Source organism: Callorhinus ursinus, unplaced genomic scaffold, assembly GCF_003265705.2.
Source record: "Callorhinus ursinus isolate GAN/ISIS: 27379988/994484 unplaced genomic scaffold, GSC_fseal_2.0 scaffold15, whole genome shotgun sequence".
NCBI classification, from domain to species: domain Eukaryota; kingdom Metazoa; phylum Chordata; class Mammalia; order Carnivora; family Otariidae; genus Callorhinus; species Callorhinus ursinus.
The window spans coordinates 36,561,650-36,578,953 of record NW_027397077.1 but is presented as its reverse complement, the minus strand read 5'-3'; the positions used below and the strand labels follow the sequence as shown (position 1 = coordinate 36,578,953).

The 17,304-nt window shown below is 38.1% G+C and overlaps 1 pseudogene; it reads right to left on the bottom strand.

Annotated features, from left to right (window-relative positions):
- Window positions 1–14,714: 14,714 nt before the first annotated feature.
- LOC112833761 (tubulin alpha-1A chain-like) lies at window positions 14,715–16,073 on the bottom strand (annotated as a pseudogene).
- Window positions 16,074–17,304: the final 1,231 nt, after the last annotated feature.

Here is a 17,304-nt window from a genome sequence, read left to right as displayed (position 1 = left end):
GTAAAGTAAAGGCAAAATCAATTAGCTTAACATGTTTATGTCTAAGATACCCTCGTCCCGAATCCCTTAATATTTCTCAGTGGTGATCATGAATTTTGGGGGTTATCTCTTGAACAGCAGTAACTTGATCTATATGGAATCTGATTTTGAGTGGCACTCTCATCTGTGGCTATATATAATAATTAAAACTTACATTAATAGTGTACTTGGTATAGATGAGACACTAAGCACTTTACACATACTAACTTACTAAGTCCTTAGAACAAAGATGAATATTATTTTCTGTATTTCAGATGAGGAAGTTGAGCCTCAGAGAGGTTAAGTAACTTGCCCAAAGCCACACAGGTAGTAAACGGCAAAACCAAAAAATGAACCATGAAATCTGGATCCAACACCCAATCTGTTAATAATTACGCTCTATTTCTTCTTATTAAATTAAATGATCTACTGATCTTTGGCATCTTTTAGCTGCTGCAAAATTATTAATGCAAGACCAATAAAAGACTAATAATAGGTGGCAAGGGGAAAATAGAGATTGGCCTTGCTTAGAACGATCTCAAGTCATCAAGGATTAGTTCCTTTCTTTTTTTTTAAAGATTTCGTTTATTTATTTGACAGAGAGAGAGAGGGAGAAAGAGAGCGCACAAGAAGAGAGAGTGGCAGGCAGAGGGAGAAGCAGGGTTCCTGCTGAGCAGAGAGCTTGATGATATGGGGCTTAATTCCAGGACTCTGGGATCATGACAAGAGCGGAAGGCTGATGCTTAACCGACTGAGCCACCCAGACACCCCAAAGATAGTTTCTTTGAGACAAAAATTCAACTGTGTTTAATATTATTATTGGCACATGGCCCATTGCAGGAACTCAATTAGAGAAGGATGAATCCATTCAGTCATTCACTAAGTGCCTGTTACTTTGAAGCATTGTGCTAAGGTGCTTTCAATATAAGGAAAGATGAGCCAAAGGATGCCTCTACCTTTAAGGGTTTACATTCCAGTGAAAGAAGACCAATGAGAGACAGAGAAACAATTTCACAAGCGATTATGAAATCAGCAGGGTGATATGTCTGAGAGCGTTGGGTATAATTTAAAAGAGAGTAATTGGAAATGGCCTCTTGTAGAGGTGACATTTGACCAAAGACCTGAAGAGTAAAGAAGTGTAGCCTTTATAGAAGGACGCCTTTCTAAGATTCAAGATACTAATTTTCTCACCTTAGCTCTATTTTAAACATTGCATTTCATTTACAAGTTTACTTTTGCCCTTAATTAAAGATTCTATACCTCTATTTCTCTTTTTCACTTAGAAGAGTTTTTGTACCTCAGTAAAGTTTCTGTGACTCAGTTTCTCTTTCTAAGCATGGAAAAAAATACTTGTCTTACTTACCTTCAAAGGGTTATATGGGGATTGCAGAAGGTAGTAGGTGTGAATGTATTTGGAAAATATAAGCATGGCTATAGAATGCATAAAAGTGAATTCTATCATGAATAATAATAACTCTTCTCCCTTTTTACACTCCCCAAAATGGTCTCTCATTACTTTTTCTCCCAAAATCTGGGCAGATATGGTCCAGAACAGGATCTTTGCAAGTTAATGCACCTCCAAAAAAGCTTAGTGATCCTGATAACTGGCAATGATGAGAATAGATGCTTTCCCAACTCTGTTCAAAGAAGTCTCTCAGAGACCATTGATTTCATTTCGCATTGTCACTTAGAGTCTCATTAGCATGTCCCTTTATCCATCAACTTCCTTGGTATGCCATGACAACAGAATAATTTACAGCAATCCTTTGTCTGACTCACAATGAATTCAAATTCACTGGAGGCATTTCGTTTAGCACTCTGTCAAAACACTTCTGGAAACAGAACTGTCTTCACCTGACCCCAAATTCTTGCATATCCCATTTCCTTACTAATGACACTTTTTATCTGTAAATCCTTTTAATATTTGGCAAAGTACTTTCAGATTCATTGATTTATTGGCTCAATTCAATGTAGGCTTACTGTGTGCAAAACACAGGGTTGGGGCAGGGAGAAACAACAAAGAAAGTAGGGTTCTGCTTAAGGGGACTCTAACTAGCAAAAGCTGAAGCAGAAGTGCTGAGCAGTGGTATTGAAAATGATTCTCAAAGTGTGGTCCCCAGAAAAAGCAACATACACATCACTTGACATTTGAAGAAATGTGTCAGTACGGCAGTGTCTTGGGACCCAACACAGACCAACTGAGTCAGAAACATGAGGAAGGGTAGGACGGCACCAGTGACCTGGGTTTTAATAAGCCCCCAAGATGACTACAATGCTCATAAAATCCAAGAAATACTGAATTATAGAAGAATATTTTCCAAGGTGAAAAGTGAAACAATACTCAGGTTTGGAACTCCCTTCAGAAACTGGGTTACAATGGTAGGAAGACCATTAACTTTCTTTTTTTTTTTAGATTTTATTTATTTATTTGAGAGAGAGAGAATGAGAGATAGAGAGCACGAGAGGGGGGAGGGTCAGAGGGAGAAGCAGACTCCCCGCTGAGCAGGGAGCCCAATGCGGGACTCGATCCCGGGACTCCAGGATCATGACCTGAGTCGAAGGCAGTCGCTTAACCATCTGAGCCACCCAGGCGCCCAGACCATTAACTTTCAAACAGAAGTGATTTTGCTCCCTAGGGGATGTTTGACAATGTCTGGTGACATTTTTGATTGTCACTACTGGGGAAGGAAGTGCTGTTGCTTCCAAAGAAGAGGCCAGAGATGCTGCCAAACATCCTATAATGCAGAACAGTCTTCAAAAACAAAGAATTATCTACTTTAAAATATCAAGAATGACAAACTAAGACACCCTGAAATAGAGGCACAGCAAGGGGTTATGGCAGCAGAAAAGAAGAAATGATTAATTTGTAAGGCAGTAATTCAGAAACCCAAGGGTAAATCAGGGGGAGGTGGTTCTTAGGTTAAACCTCAAAGAAGCAGAAGATTTCTACCAAGTAAGAGAAGGTAGTGGGAGGTGAATGTGGGGAGAGTGGAAGAAAGGGAGGTTGAAATGGGAATTCTAGGTTGAGAAAACCCCCTGACGTAAAACCAGGTAAGTAGCAAAGGATGTAATTCTAACTCTGTTGGCCAAGCATACCTCCTGACCCCATCCCCTTCACATATGTCTCTGGGCCACTTTTCCTCCTTCTTCCATGGGGACAATATATATTTGGATTTTCCCATGTTAGCACTTACCTCGCTTAATTAAAGATTCAGATACACACCTATTTCAGCAACATGAAGTATCTGCATTATCACAGCCTTATATTTGTAAGTCATGTTGCTATATTTCAAAATACTTATTTTATCTCACTTGAGGGCAAACAGTATTAGCGATTAGTTTAGAGTGTGAGACCGAGATTCAAAATGCTCCAGTTTGGATCATGGATCTTTGTAACTTGGGAATATGAGTTGTTATAAGGATCAAATGAGATAATTCATGGAAACAAACTAACACAGTGACTGGCACAGTAACAGCTTAATATATCCTAACTGCTATTAATAAAACAATTATGTGGCTATATTTCACCCCAATGCTCTCAGGGAAATAATGGATTTTCCTATTATACATGAAAAGAAACCAAAGCTCTGAGAGAATAAGCAGCTGATCCTGAAGAACAGAACAGGCTTTTGTGGCTCTAGACCCTGAGTCTCAGGAAGGTTGGGGCTTTGACTTCTATTCCAGGTGGTCAGGCACAAACAAGTATTCAGCATAATTATTCAAAGATTTGGATCTCAAGTAGCTGAAAATTATATCATTTACTTAGGAATGCATATCGGGCAATCAAGCTAGAACGTGCAAGTGGCTCTCTCTAAGGCAATGACAAAAAGATGGCAGGGAATGGGGAAGCTTTATACTGGGGGATACTGTTTTGATATAATCATTTTACCAACACTACCTGAGCTTCACCTTATGTCTGGAACTATAGTGGCTACTGGGGCATACGCATGGAATTTGGAGTCTAGTTCAGTACAGATTTAGGAACAGAGAAAGGTCATCTAACCTACCTGAAAGTGTTGATCTGGTCAGAAACTGTGTCCCGAGGGAGTTACAGTTGAGCTTAGGAAAGAGGTAGTTACATGATGAAGTGGTGGGTGGCTGCAGAAAGATTCTGTTTCGACCTGCCTCATCTTCAATACTTCTCTGTCCACTTCTCCCAGATGTACAGAAGGACAACATGGGCCCAAACTGTATAGTTCGGAAATGCCCCTTCAAGTACACACTTGCTACAATCTCCAGAAAGTAAAGGGTAGAAAGGCCACCCTCATGTATGAATTCTTTTATTTTTTTATTTTATTTATTTATTTTTTTAAAGATTTTATTTATTTATTTGAGAGAGAGAGAATGACAGATAGAAAGCACGAGAGGGAAGAGGGTCAGAGGGAAAAGCAGACTCCCCGCTGAGCAGGAAGCCCGATGTGGGACTCGATCCCGGGACTCCAGGATCATGACCTGAGCCGAAGGCAGTTGCTTAACCAACTGAGCCACCCAGGCGCCCCTGTATGAATTCTTTTAAACATTAAAATATGTGTTGGAGTCAGTGCACACAGCTCTGCATGATATTCATTTGTGCAAAGGTTTGTAAAGTGAAATCAAGTGAATTTCTGCCTTAGTAGGTAAATACGGTGAATATATTTTGTTGATGACTAAGTAATATACATAACTGATGCTTGCTGTGGTCACATTTTTTTTATATACATAAGAATAGCAAAATGTCCACAGCAAAAGGATATGGGGAAACTGGATTCCAGTCTAAAGCCTATAAAGAACTCTGTGGCTTTAGGCAAGTCCTGCTCTGGGTTCTAGTGTCCTGTTCCATAAAAAGTGGAACCTATGACTTCATATAATTTCAGCAATATGTAATTATGCATGAGGTTAGATGTAATATTTTATGATCCTAGAAACAGAGTTAATTCCTCTTCTTTTCTTCCTTCTTGCTCAGTCTCCATTCCCCCTTTCCTAAATAACATTTTCATCCAAGCATATGAATTTTTGGATAATGCTTTAAGAAAAAATATTGGGTGTCTGAAAATTATGCCCACTCAGAACTTCTCCACATTCACTTATAAAATACTTTGATTGTATATATATTTTTCATTCATCCATTCATTCATTCATGCATTCATGCATTCATTCATTTATTCATACAGCTGTGAGTCCCTGAAGCTATGCTATTGACAGAGCTCTGGGGCTTTCAATTATGTTTTTTATCTATGCATGTGCTAGCCGTGTTAGTATATGAAGGGGCTGCCTCATAAGGGGCAGAAGTCTTCCAGCAATCCCGGTCTCTTTCACCCATGGTTATCCTCATGCCCAAATAACAGTCTTGCACCCACGGGCCTGGGCCTGCCTCCTGCCACCTGTAACCTCCTTTTCCTACATGCCCGGGTATTTCTCTCACAGTCTGGCATCTTATTTTGCTGGTAAGTGAATGCAATGGATGGGTTTACCACAGCAGCCTCCTGCCCAGGTCTCTCCAGAGACCCCATCCCTCCCCCTCCAAAGGCTCTCCAGTCCAGAGAGCTACCCTCAACAAAATATGTATTTTGAAATAGAAATTGTTCTGTTTAAAGACAGATGATCCTAAAAGGTGGCATAACGGAAAAGCAAAAGGATGCTATAATGCTGTACTATACACACACAGGCATATATACACACATTCACATGTACACACACAGCAGCTGTCTACTACATGAGAACAAAAGGCAACACGGGCATTTTTCTATGTGTGTAATTGTCACTATAATTGCATTCGTATTTGAAAGACAATGTAAAATGTCTTATGCCTGAGTGGTGACTCAGCTTCTATCTACCTAGATTTATTTTTATATAAAGAGCAAATGGAAATCAAGATGGAATGTTTGAGCAAACCTTATTGCTTTTGAAAAATCATTCAAACAATGGTTTAATCTTATCCTCTATTTCAAATCTACTAAAATATTTTGTCTCCATCCTGGGCTTGTCTAGAAGACTGAACACTGAAGAAAAAAATTCCTCAGCAAGGAGAAAAATAACTAATTCCTGACTTCTAAATATTGAACACTGACAAATTTTAAAACTATTTTCCACATCTTCTTACATTTTCACCTTTGTATCTTCCCAGAAATACTGTCTTTGAAGAGAATGACAGTCAGAAAAGGGATTAAAGAGCACGTTTCTTTCCAACTACTGATGCTCATGTCAACAAGAGACTAGCGCTGTATAAATCAGCTGTTGGTTTGAGTTATGGGAAGGAGTTGGTCTTGTTTATATATCTTAGATATCAATAAAATGGTCAAAAGGAGGCAAAATCAACATTACAGTGATAATATACTTGCCACAGTCTCTTCCAGCCCCCATTCTCTCTGTTCCCCTTTCCTCTCAAACACACAGGAAAACAAACCACAAATAAAGCCTCTGATACAACAAAGTTTTCTACTTGTCTCCCCCTTAAACCATCAATCCTTCCCCCAATATTCACAACATAAACCCTGGGAACACATCCAAGGCCTAACAAAAGAACCAGGAGGAAAGAGTTTTATCTTTAAGGTAGAAAACTACAGAATCACTGCTAACATTAAAACAGGACTATTCAAGAGAGGGCCAGGCTCAGCCAAAGAGAAATCCTCATTTTAGGTTTTAGCTTTCACAGAAAGCATTGGAGGAAGAAAAAGAGAAAATGAAAGATAAAGAGAGAGAGCAAGCAAGCATATTTCTTTGATTCCCTGGCCCTACTCTTCCAGACTAGTTTATCAGGGTAGAAGTTGTGATCGGGAACAAAGACCCATTGACTGTATATTAATAAATAATGGAAAACTGTCCAAAGCAGTGTGCCTCCAAATTTAGATTTACCGGTACCACTTTCTTGATTTGGTTTTCATTACATACCATCCATATTACCATTTTTAAAAACCATTACCATAAAAGGATGGGCTCATCCTTCTTATTGGATTGATTTAAATAAATATATTTAAAGAAAGACACTTTGAATTTTCATACACCTCATTACTTTAAAGGTAAAACCAGCATCATTCTGGTATAAATTAAAGATAACTCTAAAATGGAAGGCAATGAAAGGAAAATGGTATTCAGAGGGTCTGTGTGGGCACAGAGAGCTCCGAGCCTCAGGTCCCAGTCTTTAAAGATCAGTCATCTCTTGTCACGAGAGATGTACTGGTCAATGTTTAACAACCACTGGAGGGAAGAGGATGATCTGTAGTGTCTTAGCATTTCTGTGATGTAAATACTCCTACCATGGACAATTTTAAGGTCTCAAGGTGACATTATTGAACATGGATGAGAGAAGAGGCAAAGCATCAGCTCTCATGACATCTACAAGGCAGGTTCAACACAACACTGCCCTGAAGTAATCAGAAGCAACAAAAGAGTAAGTAACATTTTCCTTATTATTGGTTTCCATGTAATTTAATTCCATTGTAGTTTTATGCCCAAAATTATATTACCCTATCATTGTGCTATTTATACCCTCTTTGGGAAACAAGAGTCTTAAGTGACTGCCTAGGCTCTACCTCTCATTTCTTTTTCTTTTCTTTTTTTTTTTTTTAATTGAAGCACTTTGATAGTAAGGTCTTGCTTTGGAAAAGGTAATTGTTTTTTATTTCAAAGCCTGATTTCACAGGTAAGGTTGTACATGATTCTTTTTCTACCTTCTCTGACATACTAAAGATCCATCTGTAGAAAGTACATAATAAATATAAATATGAATGTTATAGGAATAAGCATCCATTTCAACTTTGTGAAATACAAAATAAACACAAACTAAAAGAGAAAATATCCTAACATCTTTAATCCTAACTTTTCTATGGGAAGGAAATGGGGGTTTGTTCTCTGAATTTATCAGAAATTTTCGAAATGTTGGCATGAGACAAAGTTTTCAGACAAAAAATATGGACATATTTTATTCTTATTCAATTCCCCCACTTACATTGTGCATCCTCTTTAAGCTTCTTTGTACCCTTCTTGCTACTTTTTGTATTGTTCTCAGACAGAAAGTAAATTTTAGGAGAGTTTTGTTTATTTAGATGAATCCTAATGGCATTTTCAGGCAGCAGAAATACAGGCACCAAATGACACAGCTGAGAATAATGAAGCTCTTACATTAAATCAAAAGGCTCATGATTTCATCTCAACAATGCAGATTCAGCAACTAAGACCTTGAAATCATCTACACGGAATTCAAATGTGTAAAAGCAGAGATGGAAAATGTCCTGAATCTCTTCAGAATGCCACATCAAATCAAATAAGAAGAAAGTTACTAGATTTTTCAGAATCTGATGTTCTTTTAATGGATAAAGATTCAATGGCATCCAGAAATGAGATGTGAACATTCAGAACATAGTAGGGTGAAACTTTGTCCTGTCACTTCCATTTTATGAATTTATGTAGAGATTAAATTATTATAGCCTGCTTCAGTTTCCAACCAGTTCCTCAGGAATAGAAGAGAAATTTAAGGGTGATTTAAGGGAGCATTTACATTGACAGAGAGAAGGCATAATTTGTCAGGGGAGACTCTTAGACTTCCTTATTCTACATAATGTTCAATTGAGCTGACATTTTAGCAAATTGAAAGGCTTAACTGTTTAAAAAGAGAGGTTCTGCATTTCAAAAAAAGGGTAAAGGGTTTGTGAATAATGTTTCCCTTCCTCACTTATCATTTCCCTACCACAGATGATCTCTTCTTTGCTGATAACCTGGTTTCAAGCTGGAATCTACAGGACCCAGGGATCACATCTCCACAATATATCTCTGCACAGAATATCCCCATATCAGCATGGTTTCCAAGTGCCTAAGGATGATATTCAAGGCCACAGTGATCTGGTCCCTGCCTAACCCCCAGCATCATCACTTGGCATTATTCCCTTGAACTTCACCCTGTAAGAGAGCTCTTTTTCTTTTCCTGCCTCAGAATATTTGCTTGTCTGAGAGGCTCTGTTTTTCTTCCTCCTCCTCTACCCCAACTAATAATAATAAAAAAAAATAGTAGCTTATATTTTTACTATACTATACTTACTACACTCTAGGTACTATTCTAATCATTTCATTTAATCACCAATCAACCCTGACAGTCATGGACTATTACAATCACCACTTTATAGAGGTTAAATAACTTGCCACCATGTAGTATGTTTTAGATTCTGGGATTCAAAACTACTGCTTCACCACCAGGCAATATTCTCTCTTATTTTCCCTCGTTAAGTGCAACCCTTCTCTTCAGACTCAGAGTCACCAACTCCAGCAAGATTTCCCCTTTCCACTCTCCACCTTAGAGTCTATGTTCTTCCTCTTGGCTCATGTATATCTTTCTGTACTTCATTTGCCACATTGTATTATAATTAATCATTCATGTATCTCTCTACACTTGTAGATTATCAGTGACCATGGCTCATTTATTTTTATATTCCAGTGTCTGCCATCCAAAAAATGTAAGTTGAATGTAAATGTAAATAAATATTTCACATTACAGCAAAATATCAGAGGCTTATAAGGCACTTCAGAATATGATATTTACATGTAATTCTCTGTTCCACTATCTCCTATACAAATATCCCCTGTACTGCATACACCCAGAGCTTAAGTAAATATTTGTGAAGTGAATAAAAAGGTCCATGATGGAATTTTAGTGGAAACTAAAATCTTTGTAGTAAATATTCAGACTGTTCTAAAATAAAGAAATAGAGTATCAAATTAAATCAAGACAGATGAGAGCCTCTGGGTTAGCTATATCTTGCACACAAATTAAGTATTTGGAGGATTTATTAACTGGCCTATGCAAATGGGCAGAATTCAACAGTTCTTGGTCAAATATAAATAGGTAAGCCTGTAGAAATGGTGATTTGCTAACTCTAGTTTGGGGGGGAAATCATCTTTAATTTTTTTCCTATCTTACTAAGCATAAACAGGCCACCGGATCAATGGTGGAAAAAACTGATGACTTCTGATTTAGTCTAAATATTCTGGAAGCTTGTGTGTAGTTGAACAATCCAATATGTATATATTAGCCTCCAAAAATTAAATGGAACTATTCCAATACACAAAATAATGTAATAGTCAAGTTTTAAAGGAAAACTTCACACCAAGTGTAAGGTAGTATAACTAATACTTATGAAATGCCTCTTACAACACTTTCACCCCCATTATATTTTTCTACTTTTTTTTGTTTTTGTCTTTTTTTTAGATTTTATTTATTTATTTATTTATTTATTTATTTATTTATTTATTTGAGAGAGAGAGGGAGCGAGAGAGAGAGGGAGAGAGAGAGAGAGAGCACAAGCAGGGTGGGGGTAGGGAGATGGACAAGCAGACTCTCTACTGAGCAGGAAGCCCCACACGGGGCTGTATCCCAGGACCTAATCCCAGAACTCTGGGATCATGACCGAAGCCAAAGGCAGACACCTAACCACCTAACTGCTTAACGTACTAGGCCACCCAGGTGCCCCTCTAGTTCTTTTTTGAATGGCTAACACATGCACATCAAAAGTTACAAATGGGCATACAAGAAAAGTAAGATTCTTCCCCTCTTGTTCTCCTGTTTCCTTTCTCATATATACAAGCACTATTACCATTTTTGTGAGAATTCTTCCAGACACAATCTAAGCCTACACCAGCACCCAACTTGTGATATAATCAAGCTGTATCATAAGACTGAATTCAGTCTTATTATTCAACATTTAAAATAGTTCTAACTGGGGTGCCGGGTGGTTTAGTCAGTTAAGCGTCTGCCTTCGGCTCAGGTCATGATCCTGGAGTCCTGGGATCGAGTCCCACATCGGGCTCCCTGCTCGGCGGGGAGTCGGCTTCTCCCTCTGACCCTCCCCCTTCTCATGCTCTCACTCTCTCTCATTCTTTCTTTCTCAAATAAATAAATAAATAAAATCTTTAAAAAAGTAGTTCTGACTATTGCGACAAATGTTTGAATGACTGTTCTCATACATATGCCTTTCTGCATTACCTATTAAATTTTAGAGTTCATGAAGAAAAATTAATTGGAATTTGTTAAAACATAGCTGTATTTTACATTTTGATACCTATTATTGAATTTATTATCAAACTGACCTCTTGCAGAAGTTTTATAATTCAAACTGTTGTAACAATGAAAAAGAATGTTTCTTTTTCTATGCCCTTCAGTGATGAATGGAAAATGGTGTCTCAATGTAGTTTTATATACATTCCTGTAAGTAGACAGCATTTTTTCAGGTATTTAAAAGCATTATTTTATTTTTCTGTAAACTTTTTTTATCCTATGCCTATTTCCCCCCACTGGTTTATTTTCTGATACATAAAAAGATCTTTATGTAGTAAAAATGAGAATTAGTTATATTTATGTTATTTGTTGGAAATACCTTTTCCTAGTTTGTACTCATATTTTAACATCGCTAATAGGGTTTCCTTGTGTTTTTCCAGGCAAAATGTTTATATAGTGGAGTGTATTAATTTTTTGGTATGGTTTCTACAACTTAAGCCATGCTAAGAAAAGTCTGCCTCACTCCAAAACAATAATGCTTCCATGTTTTCATCAAGTATGTTTTCATTTATATCTTTTTTGTATTTCACCCAATTTTCTCCATGGAATTTATCAAGTGATCTATCCTTTCTTCCGTGATATCACTCCGTTTTTTATGTATAAAAAAATCCCCTATTTGTTTGGTTCTATATATGGACTCTGTTCTGTTCCAATAATGCATCTGACATTACTTCAGTTGGATAATATCTGTAGTGTGATTTGGAGAGTTGATTCTCATATCTTTCTAGTCATTGTTTTTAGAACTTTTCTATTACCTCATGACTTTTTTCCCCTTGTGATCTTTAGAATCTGATTCTCTAATCCCAGAGAGAAAAATATCCTGGTGGTATTTTTATTGGAATTGCATTAAATGTATAGACTAATTTAGGGCAAATTGAAATCTCCATTGCATAGTCTACTTAACTGGGATCAGTATGCCTTTCCCACTGTTCAAGTTTCCTTTTAGGTATCAATAACATTTATAGTTTCTTCAATAAATATGCTTTCAATATTTTTTTTAGTTTATCCATAGGAATTTTATCTTTCTAACAGAAATGGAAATCTCTTCTGCCACTTTAAAATACAGCTGTTTGCATAGGGCAAAGCTATTGATTTTTTAATATTAATTTTGTTCTGTCATTTTACTGTATTCTCTCATTTGGTGTAAGTTCCCAGCTGATTTCCTTATGCTTTTCGGGCCTACTGTATTTCTTGCAAATAATGATAACACTGTCCTCTTCTTTCCAATTTTTAATGACACATTTATATTTCTAACAGGCACTATCCTTGTTTTCATTGTAAGTTCAATGGAAAGTTACAATATTTTCCAATTTGGCCAAATATAGACTTTGAGGGAAGACATACTTGCATATATCAATTCTATATTTTGAATTGCATGTTCAAAGCATTGATTTTTCCTTCCACCTATTTACAATGTAAATGTGTAAGATCGTATTTTTTTTTTTAAGATTTTATTTATTTATTTGAGAGAGAGAATGAGATATAGAGAGAGCATGAGAGGGGAGAGGGTCAGAGGGAGAAGCAGACTCCCTGCTAAGCAGGGAGCCCGATGCGGGACTCGATCCCCGGACTCCAGGATCATGACCAGAGCCGAAGGCAGACGCTTAACTGACTGGGCCACCCAGGGGCCCTAAGATCATATATTTTTCTATGAGCACTCATTTAGTTGCATGCCATATGTCCCAATATGTATTATTTTCTTTATCATTTTTTATATACCCAAATTTTTTACTTTAATTTCTTTGCTAAACCAACATTCAAGTAACATGCTCACCTGATCTTTCCCTTCATTCATTTCCATCTGTCATATCTTTGCCAGCTATTCTTTTTATTCTTTTTCTTTTCTTCTCTCTTCCCCTCGCTTTCTCTTATTTATTTTACCAGGTCATCAGGCATGATTTACAATTTTGATCTTAATTTCTGGTTTTGTTGCATTGGGGTCAGATATAGTTGTCTGTAATAATCTCTATTTTGTTATTCTTTTAGTAAATATTTAATTGGCACAGGGAAATTATGTGCATTCTCTTTCAGGGTATAGATATTGATATATTTAAGTTACACCCACTCTATCTACTTCAATTTGCCATTTAGTCTTCTGTGAATTTACCTTTTGTATACTTGATCTTTCATAACCTGAGACGAGTATATGACTCTCCTATGACCAATGTGTTTTGTCTGATTTTCCATTGATTTACTGTACTTTTTTGTTTATGAAATTGTATTAATTGGGATTTTGTTTCCCTTGTGTATTGTTAGGGCTGTCATAACAAAGTACCACAAATGTGGTCATTTAGAACAAAATAAGTGTATTGCCTTTCAGTTTGGGAGTTTAGAAGTCCAAAATCAAGGTGTCAACAAGCCACACTTTCGACTCTAGGAGAGGGTACTTCCTTGCCTCTTTCTAACTTCTGGTGGTTGCTGGCAATTTTTTGTGTCTCTTAGTTTGTGGCAGCATAACTCCAATCTCTGTCATGCATCTTCATATATCTGTCTTCCCTCTGTGTGTCTCTGTCCAAATTTCTCTTTTACAGGAACACCAATCATTGGATTAGAGTTCACCCTAACCCATTAGGCCCTCACCCTAACTTGATTACACCTAAAAGACCTTATTTCAAATGAGGAAGGTCACATTCACAGGTAGCAGGGTTAGGACTTACATGTCTTCCTGGGGGACATGATTCAACCTATAATATCTTCTTAATCACATCCAGTGCTTTTTGCCCTGATTTATGTTTGTCTACATTAAGAGCATAAATCTTGTTTTTTATATGTGTGGGTTCAGTATGATGTTACAGTCCTTCTATTTTTAATCTTTCTGCTTTGGATTTATCACACACATACAGTACCACTTTGCTTGTGCTTTGTAATACAGTCTGAGACTCTTCTTTCAATAAGTGTATCCCATTTATATTAAAATATATTATTTATATTCATTCCAGCATCAAATTTTATGTTATAGTTTCTCTTTTATTGCTTTATTTTTTCTGTGTTCTGTATATTTCTTTGCTTTGTTGTGCGTGACTTGGGTAGCCTACTATGCTTCGGAAACTTTCTTTTCTGTTTTGGGTCATTTTTATGTTTTATTTTACACCTAAAACATTATTTTGTACACTTTGTCTTCTATTTTGTAGACACTAGGAACAATGATGGATTGATATCTCCAATTCCTTTTCTCCAACACCAGTTTAGTAGGTATTGCTATTGGCATTAGTTGTTTTAATGCTTACTCGTCATCTTAAACTATACTCGAACACCAACTATTCTAATTATCAGCTATACGTGATTTTTTTAATTCAAACCCATGAGACAAATGGACAGCTTGGGTCTGTTAGAAAGTGTGTTTTAAAGGATAGGTCAGTGATTGCATATGAGAGTATACACTGGTACACACAAATTAAATGATCAGAGCACAACTTTCCAATGTTTACAATGGAAAAACTTCCCTGTAAAAACAGCGTTATGACATTTTTAAAAAGATTTTATTTATTTATTTGAGAGAGAGAGTGGGAGAACAAGAGCATGAGCAGGGTGAGGGGCAGAGGGAGAAGCAGGCTCCCCGCCAAGCAGGGCCCCGACGTGGGGCTTAATTCCGAGACCTCGGGACCATGACCAAAGCAGAAGGCAGAAGCTTAATCAACTGAGCCACCCAGGTGCCCCTGTTATGACATTTTTAACTCTAGTATTCCTCTCCTTCTTCTTCATGCTCTCTTTCAACAGAATCCACACCAACCTCCTTATAATCCTTCTCAAGGGCAGCCTCACATACTTCAGAAAACTCTCCTTCCTTCATACTCTCACCCACATACCAGTGAACAAAGGCACACTTGGCATACATCAGGTCAAACTTGTGGTCCAGGAGAGCCCAGGCCTCAGCAACACCTTTGGTGTGTTGGTCAGCATGCACATAGCTCCCTGTACTGTGGCAAGATCTCCACCAGGTACCATGGTGGGAGGCTGGTAATTAATGCCATTAATTACCATAAGTCATACCTTATGACTTATGACTTGCCATAAGTCATAAGTCCACAAACTGGATGGTACACATGGTCGTGATGGTGGCAATGGTAGCGTCAACATCTTTGGGAACCATGTCGCCATGATACAACAGGCAGCAAGCCATGTAGTTACCACGGCAAGGGTCACATTTCCCCATCTGGTTGACTACCTGAAATTATGCAAGGGTGATCTCTGCTACAGAAAGCTGTTCATGGTAAGCTTTCTCAACAAAAAATGACAGAAGCATATATGGCCAAAGGGAAGTGGATGCAGGGACAGGGGACCAGGTTGGTCTGGAATTGTCAGATCAACGTTCAGAACTCCATCAAATCTGAGGGAAGCAGGGATGGAGGACATAATTTGACCTATCAACCTATTTAGGTTAGTGTAGGCTGCGTGTTCAGTATCGAGGTTTTTACCATAGATGTCATAGATGGCCTGAATGTCTACCATGGAGGCACAATCAGAGTGCTCCAGGGTGGTGTGGGTAGTGAGGGTGGATTTGTAGGGTTCAACTACCACTGCAGACACCTGGGGGCCTGGGTAAAGGGAGAACTCCAGTTTGGACTTCTTGCCATAATTGACAGAGACATTCCATTTGCAGGGAGGTGAACCTGAAACTAGTTGCCCCTCCAAAGCTGTGGAAAGTCAAGAAATCCTGAAGAACTGCACTGGTCAGCCAGTTTCTGAATCCTGTCCAAGACAAGGTTAATGATCTTGCCAATGCTGTAGTGCCCCTGGGCATATTTACTGGCAACATTTTCCTTGCCTGTGATGAGCTGCTCAGGGTGGAAGACCTGGCAGTAGGTGCCAGTGCAAACTTCATCAATGACTGTGGGTTTCAGGTCTACAAACACTGCGCTGGGCACATGCTTGCCAGCACTGATTTCATCAAAGAAGGTGTTAAAAAGAGTCCTCTCCACCAGCAGTCTTGTCACTTGGCATCTGACCATCGGGCTGGATGCCGTGTTCCAGGCAATTGGGCTCCCAGCAGACAGACATTGCCAATCTGAACACCAGCCTGGCCAACACATATGGATATGCATGCACACGTGGGTGCTGCTTTATGGCTGCCAAGCAGATGGTGGAGATGCTTCTTAGAGCAAGACTCTTAGGTGGTTGATGTAAGAGAACCTGCCAAATGATATTTTTAAACTTCTAATTATAAAAGATAAAATAATTGATATACAACTAATTCCCCTCCCAACTTTTACCAGTTACATTGTTTCCTTGTTGTCATTCTATTCACATTATGTATTGAAACTGTGATTCCAAGAGTTGTTCCTCAGTTTTAAAGTTAATTGCATTTTTTTACTTTAAATTTTTATTGTTATGTTAATCACCATACATTACATCATTAGTTTTTGAGATAGTGTTCCATGATTCATTGTCTGTGCATAACACCCAGTGCTCCACGCAGAACGTGCCCTCCTCAATACCCATCACCAGGCTAACCCATCCCCTCATCTCCCTCCCCTCTAGAACCCTCAGTTTGTTTTTCAGAGTCCATCGTCTCTCATGGTTCGTCTCCCCCTCCGATTTACTCCCCTTTATTCTTCCCCTCCTGCTATCTTCTTCTTCTTTTTTTTTTTCTTAACATATATTGCATTATTTGTTTCAGAGGTACAGATCTGTGATTCAACAGTCTTGCACAATTCACAGTGCTCACCATAGCACATACCCTCCCCAGTGTCTATCACCCAGCCACCCCGTCCCTCCTACCCCCCAACCACTCCAGCAACTCTCAGTTTGTTTCCTGAGTTTAGAATTCCTCATATCAGTGAGGTCATATGATAATGTCTTTCTCTGACTGACTTATTTCACTCGGCATAATACCCTCCTGTTCCATCCACGTTGTTGCAAATGGCAAGATCTCATTCCAATTGCATTTTATGCTCACCTCTGTTTGTTTTTGTTGTTGTTGTTATTGTTCTTTATTTGGTTTGTTGTTGTTTTTTGCCATAGTGGATTTATAAGAAATAAATTCTCATGGTATTTGCATAATCAAAAATACCTACTCTTATTTTTGTTATTGTTGTTGTTTTTTAAAGTAAGCTCCACACTCACCATGGTGCCCAACACAAGGCTTGAACTCAGGACCCTGAGATCAAAACCTGAGCCAAGATCAAGAATCAGACACAACTGACTGAGCCACCCAGGTGCCCCTTGCTCTTGCCTTTCTACTTCAACAATCTGTCTAGATATAACATTTTGCTGACACTTTATTTCCTGGATGACTGTGCATTTATCCTACCACTGTTTTTTAGTGA